The sequence below is a fragment of the Condylura cristata genome, unplaced genomic scaffold, assembly GCF_000260355.1.
Source record: "Condylura cristata isolate star-nosed mole 26May11 unplaced genomic scaffold, ConCri1.0 scaffold00003, whole genome shotgun sequence".
In the NCBI taxonomy this organism is placed as follows: Eukaryota; Metazoa; Chordata; class Mammalia; order Eulipotyphla; family Talpidae; genus Condylura; species Condylura cristata.
The window spans coordinates 64,294,184-64,301,790 of record NW_004567104.1 but is presented as its reverse complement, the minus strand read 5'-3'; positions in this window follow the sequence as shown (position 1 = coordinate 64,301,790).

Genomic DNA, 7,607 nt, shown 5'->3' with positions numbered 1-7,607 from the left:
TATATATTTCAGAATAAGCACAACATTCCAATTTGATTTTAGAAGAAAACGCTGTGCCAGAAACAGATATATACTAATCTTTGTTTTATGTGTACATATTAGCTTATAGAACAAGGTTGTTGCTATCCCATGGTGGGGTGCGCTGACTGCTATGTTCAATCCAACAACTGTTCGCTCCAATGAAGGAGACTCAGAGCCGCAAGAAGGTGAAACAGGAGTCTGGAATCTGTTTATTAGGACAACCCATCAGTATATATAGGGTCTGACATGCCTTGCACATAGAAAAAAATAGGAAGTGTACCCGAGGTGCTTGTTTATACAGGACCTGGGGCTTCTTGTAGTTTCTGCTAAAAACAAGGTAGGGGGCTGCAGCTGTTTACAGGACAGAGTGCACTGTGTTCTGCTGGCTTGTTTGTTGGCCTTACTGGGGTGTACTCACCCATGCACATGCACAACATCAGCCAGGATGGACAAGTACACTTGAGGTCCTGTCGAGTTAGCTACAGAACAAGTTATAAATTAAGCATAGCTTTTAATATTTTTGATACAAGATTAGAGATCTTCAATGGATGCATACGATGTACAATTATTATTAAAGGGAATGAATATACATTAAAATTACCTAGTGTTGGCATTTAGTTAAAAATAAGCAAGTGTGTGGACTTAATATTTATGTACCTTCAAGGCATCCCTATACATACACATATTTATTTCCTACACATACTGACATAATGAGAGTTATCTGAGGATGGAGATTCCTGTCTCTGCTTTGCATAACCGTCATTCCTGGGAGCACCTTTGGGTGCTCATTCTTTCCAGCATATGGTCTACTCTGTAGCACTCCAGTGATCCCATCCCAATAATATGTCCTCTATCTGTGCATAAATCTCAGAGTCTGACCCTTGGTAGATATCTACTGTCATAATTTGGTCTCTATCCCACTGTTGTCTTTAGACCAATTCTGAAAACTTGAGTTTTATTTAAAGTCTGTGACTAATTTCCTTCTATTTCTACAAGCATGTTTGTTTTATCTGTTTGTTGTTTTAAGATTAAATGAATCAAAAATTATATAATCCTTTTATAATACTGTACGACTTACAGACACTTTAATGACTAAATATAATTCTTGACAAATATAAAAAAATCTGAATTGACAGAAAACATATAATATCCAGATCAAAGAAATATTTTTTTGGTCATTTCAATCATTATAGATGGGACAGGTGAGTTTGTTATATAAATTTCAAGCTCAGGTTCCCATTTTGAACTAGAGAATCCCATAATTTCCCCCCCCCATTGGTTAGCAAAATAATACAACTAAAAAAAACTTATAGAATAAAACTAGTAGAATTTGCCAAATTTTAGAAAACAATTTTCAATTATTACTTAAATTTTAATTTAAATTCTTTATACACTAATAATTTCAGTTATACTTTCAGACTTAAGACATACATGTAAAAGGATCTGGAAGTGCATTTAAAAGAACTATTTAATAATGTCATGCATTGATTTTCCTTATAATTTCAGAGACTATCTATGAAGTAAAATCATTAAAAAAAATTTCACCATTGATACTTTTACAACTTACAAAATATGATGCATTCATTATACTTTCCTAACCAGTAAGATACTTATTTATAGGATCTTCTTTAAGTATGTTAGTTGAAATATATATTTTGGGTCTTCCCTGGTATCTCAATGAGTTAAAGCACAGCAATATGAAGCTCTCCACAGCCACTAGAGTATGAGTTCAATGCCTGAACAGGGAGGTGACCCACATGGCACAGCAGATCTCTCCTGACCCACCTGCTGCTCCCCTCAGCAGTTTATTTCAGTATATCTGCCTGTTCTGCTCCCCACTCTGTCTCTGGTGGATCCTCTCACCCCTCATACCTCTTGTATGTACCTCAGTTCTTATATGCATAAATAAGTAAATCTTTAAAACAAAATAAAATAATAATTAAAAAAAGATATACATATCTTGATACAGTTAAGTCATCACAGCTAATCTGACTAAAATTTGACTGTCCATTTTTCAGAAAAGAAAAAATTTGACTGTCCATTTTTCAGAAAAGAAAAAATATATAGTTCATATCATGAGGAATAGGGGCAGGGCTGCTATAATAGAATCCAAGAAAGTGAGATTGGGGTCAAGTTTGAAAGTTAATTAAATTCTGCTCTAAGGGTTTAAGTTCCAGTTATATGCTCTAAGAAACCAGGATGTGTGTTTTGAGCAATGGATTGGTTCTCTGCTTTAGATGTATAACTGTGGAAGTAATTTGCATAATAAATGCCAATAGATTGTCTAGAACCAGAAAAATATTTAATTATTCAAATGAAAACATGTTCTGAAGAGTGGCATTAATGAGTCAAGAATGTAAATAATTTTAAATGATGAAATAGTTGTGTTGTCTCATGGAGCTTTCCTTTGAAAGTAAAAGGAAAGTATTAGCACCTTCTTTTTGAGGTTTACCAATATGATTGATATAAATTAATAAGCAAGTAAAAGTGTGTAAAATAACAAATGAAAGAAGCAATTTTACATGAATACCATGTGATAGCCTAAATGTGCATTTGTTGTCTCAGTTTTAAGAATAAATATTTGATGATATATAATAACATTGTCCTTTAGAGGTCAAGTAAATTAAAGATTATAAAATTCAAGTCATTTATCAAAAATAGTCACTGATAGAATTGCAATGTCAAGATATGTTTGCAGCCACTTTAAAATCCATACTCTGTCATTGTTTACTAAATTTCCTTCCTGTATTTCCCCAAGACTCTGAATGAACAAACAATAGCAAAGACTTGTCCTTGTCACTTTGATTTTGAGTATTTGAAAGAACAATGAGAGCTCATTCTATCTAATACATACATTCATCAGTCTTTGCTTTTACTTCAATATTTTTATTTGTAAACCAACCATTTTGTGTGAATTATAATACAGGTCTTGTTGAAAGAGTAACGTGTTCATTAGACTTATAAACACTTAAAATAATGACCTTTTATCAAAAACTAAAATAAAAATTCTAAATTATATAATAATGAAGTGAAGAAACTAACATTTTTGAGTAAACCAAATCACATTTAACATCTTGCTATATGGAAAAGAACAAAAAAATTAGATCAAGTATTTTTAAAAAGATTTATTTGTTTATGTATACAAGAACTATCCTACACAGGGTAAGAGGATTGACCAGAGACAGAGTGGGGAATAGAACAGGCGGAGGTACTTAAAACATACTGCTGAGGGGAGAAGGAGCAGTGAGCAGGTCAGGAGAGGCCTGCCATGCCACATGGGTCCGCTCCCTAGCTGGGTATCAAACTTATGCTGTAGTGGCTGTGGATAGCTTCACAGTGCTATACTTTCACCTGCTGGGCCACCAAGAAGGGTCCAGATCAAAGATCATTTTAAAGAACATTTAATTTATATCAGACCTATTTTGTCTAAAGTAACCAGAAATAAAGCCATGAAAGTCCCATTGGCTGGTGGTGATATGGTAACCTAAAAGTACATTCATTCTCTGAAGAATTCAGAATCACTTTACAACAGTGAACCTCCCAGCCCTTAATAGAAGATTTATTTCCCAGTAACTGTAAGACTTGCTAAGTAGCTATAACCTCATTTCAGTATCAATTTCCTTACATACCCATCACCTTCTCTCTCCTCTGAGTCTTGGGGATTCTCAATTATCCAGAAATGCATTTTCCTCTAAGATGGCATTTGGTCCAGAAAAAAATCAGGATTGCTTCTGGTTTCACTATTCATAGCAATAGGAGTATGGAAACCACATAGCTAAGTCTTTAGTGATTTCAACATACTGACATTATCTTGTACTGACAATATTTTCCAACATTATTTTGATCTCAAATTTGATTTTTTTAAACATTCCACAGCAGTATAAATTTAAAAGTTGATTTTCTTTACTATATAATTATACTAAGTTATTGACAGGCTTCTAAAAAGAAAGCAACTTTATCCCTCAACTAAGAAGATTAAATAGTATCTATTTTGACACCTAGAATCTCATTTTCCATGTCTTCATTATAATCACTACTTTTCTTCTCTCATCTAAATCTCAGCTTTCTCATTTATAGTTATGAGATAAATTATTTCAGAGCAATGTTAGAGATTGAATGAAATAATTAACATGTTACAGAGTAACTAGTATGTCACAGTGATTCTTAATAAATCCGGTATATGTTTTCAATATTTTTTGAAATCAGGACTTGAACAATAATGGAATAGTTTCACTGGGGTTTTAAGAAAACGCATACAAACTCAAGAAGCATTAGCTATCTCTGCAATTTTGTGTATGTTGCAACTGAAATTTATCTGATCGGTGATATTAAAAATAAAGAAAATTCCATGATAAAGTAGAATTAAGTGAAGGAACAACCAAATACAATAAAAAATAATATATACATTTTAAGGGTTGCATAACAATATCAATATTTAATTAAAATAATAAAAAGTTGAAAATTAGTAACAAAATCAGGGAGTTGCAGAGAGTTGCAAAAATCAAAATATAGAAGTATATAAATGAAAACTGATTTGAAGGTAAAAAATATATGAACAACAAATAATTTTGTAGTATCTTTGAGGAAGAAAAGATACAAATTTTAGATCATTTGTATTGAGAGTAATAATAAAATCAGGTACTGCTGAAAGATCTAATTCAAGATTATTTAGGGACATTCCAATGTGCTGTAAAATGATACACACATTAATTTTAAAATAAAACTATTTCTCATCCATGTAAAAGACATCAAAACATCTTCACAAAATACAAAGCTTGCTTCAGATTTCTACAAACTAGCATTCCTTATCAGAGGAGATTGAATGAGGCATATAGATTATAATTTTCTTTGTTTTATTTTACCTAACCAAAACACCAAACCAAGGACTTAGAAGGAGTCTAATGGCACAAATTATACCCACATGTCATAAAGCAAAAGCCAAATATTTTCCAATTTGACACATTGGTGGTCTAACCAGTACAATTTTGGGTGCATGGAAAATAGTGTAGCTCATAAAAATAACAAAAGGAATTTAATCATTAGAGAAAAATATTACAAACAAAATTCTGAAAAAGAAAAATACAATGAAATCAAAGTTTTTGGTGGGGAAGGTCAATGAAGCAAATCTGTTCCACTCATAAAAAGTGTAATCCAGCTGTCTAACAAGAGCGATAGGATCAAAGTTGTAAAGCATCTTGATTTAGGTCTATTTCTTGACACATTAAAATGTAAGAACATTTTACTTCAACAATGTTTATCCTAGTTCATATTAATCAAAAGAAAAATGTTCTTAAGAATTAAACAACTCAGGCAAATTGCTTCCATAAATGCCTCTGATTAAAAAAAAAATCCATACATAACAAATCAAACTAAAGGGAACTAATTGCTGATGACATTTATGCAAACAAAAAGTGACTCAAAGTAAAACTCAGAGAAATGAGGCCATTTCCAAAACACTTGTGGCTTTTATGGAATTTATTTCATCACAATAGACTAGTATTTAAACTAATCTACTTGTTCTGAAGATCTTGCCTCAGATTACACTGTTGGGTGGAAAAGTTAACAAACTACAATTTTGGGGCCCAAAGTAGTTAGCATCTATTATTTTCCCATAAATTACTCGGTATATTGATAGTAAATTAGTAAAATATAGATTTTATAATTGGAAGGGATGCAGGTGTGTCTAAAAGCTGAGTTTCAATTTGCTCATCTCAAGGTAAAAATCAACATATAAGTCAAAGGGATGGTTCAGTATGTGAGTCTGGAACCAGGGAAGAGGCCATTGATTTCTGCTGAAAAAGCAAAGTTAGTTTAACCTAAGTGTTATGTTTTTCAGAATGTAAACATTCCACATTATCATTTTAAATTTTAAAAGTTTTGATTTCATAAAGTTTTCATTAAAATTTACAATGGAAAAAAAAAAATTGGCCCTCACTGGTGGCGCAGGGGTTTAAAGCACTGCACTGAGAATCTGAAGCCACTTCCGCATGAGTTCTATTCCCGCTTGCCCTGGAGGTGACCACATGGCGTGGCAGACCTCTGCTGACCCGCCCACTGCTCCCCTCAGCAGTGTACTTCGTCGATCTGCCTGTTCTGCTCCCCATCTGTCTCTGGTGAAGCCTCTCACCGCCCCTGCACCTCTGGCCTGTACCCCAGTTCTGTATGTACAAATAAATAAATAAATCTTTTAAAAAAAATTTACAATGGTTTGACAAAGTTAAAATTGTGTATGAGTCTAATAGTTTCACTTGACAAAACAGCAGCATCAGATAAATATTTATGGCTGATTTTATCATTTATTTTTGGATGAATGCATTTAAGAGTGATTTGAATTAATAGGAAATTTTAAATAAGGTAATATACATACAAACTTTACTAAGTAGAACACTTTATGATATTATATACTTGAGGTTACAGATATTAATAAAATCTCCCTTAGCCATTTTATTTCAAATTGTCTTCCAAAGTTTTTTATGTTAGTACCATAGAATATAAATTAATAATATTATTTCTCAAACATTTTTGTCAATAAAATTTTAAATGATTAAATGTTAGTGAATATTTTGAATGACTTTTTATATCAATTATAGTCATTACTATTTATCATATTATAATTTAAACTGATTTTAAATTAAATGTTAGTTTAATAACCTCAGGAATACATAAAAAATATAATTCAACTATATATACTAGTATAAGAAACATATTTATATGAATATTTATATTATATTTACATTTTCTAGTATGAATTTTAGATAGAAGAATGGCATTATTTTACTTTTCACATTATGACTATGTTGAAAATAATTGGACTATGAAATCTATTCTTTCTTAACCTTTTTTGTTGTGTCGCAAGTCATATTGAGCTTCTAGAAAGTCTTTTATTTTTGGCTTGAGAGATTGAATGTGAATATTGTCTTTGAATAATTATGTAAATAATTTTGAAGTCAGAAAATCCATTTGTCCCTTAAATAATTGTTGAATTCTCTGATTTATAATAATACATCATTATCTCTTTGGTGTTTTGCTCTATTTTTTTTTTTTTTTAATTTATCACCTCTATTTTCTACTAACTCAGTTCAGCTTTCAAGTTTCCTATCCACTTGAACTGATCTCATTGCCTTTGGGTCAACCCACCACTTATTTCTATAGACCTTGCTAGAGCACACTTGAAACTGGGATTCATCATCTACGGGCATCAAGACTTAAGGTGCTTTATTTAATCATCTATGATTTTGCTTTATTGAGGACGCTTTTAGGAAGGATGATGACTTCTACTGTTTGTTTGTGTTGCCTAAATTATAAATAATTATGTATTGTGAAATGAGAAACACTCATACAATTTATTGTAATTTCAAGAAAAAGAAAAGATTTATGAGTGCATACATAGGTGCTCCACGAAATATATGTAATAATTAATCTCTTATTCTCTCTCCATAACCACTGATTTCGATCTCCTGTAAAAGAGTTAAGTGTAATAGTAGTATTCCACAGCAAGCACAAAGTGCTCTGTGTTGAAAACTGCTTTAGAAACTACATAGCCTGAGGCCTCATGGAAGAAGTGAAAATAAATAAATACAGCTGGC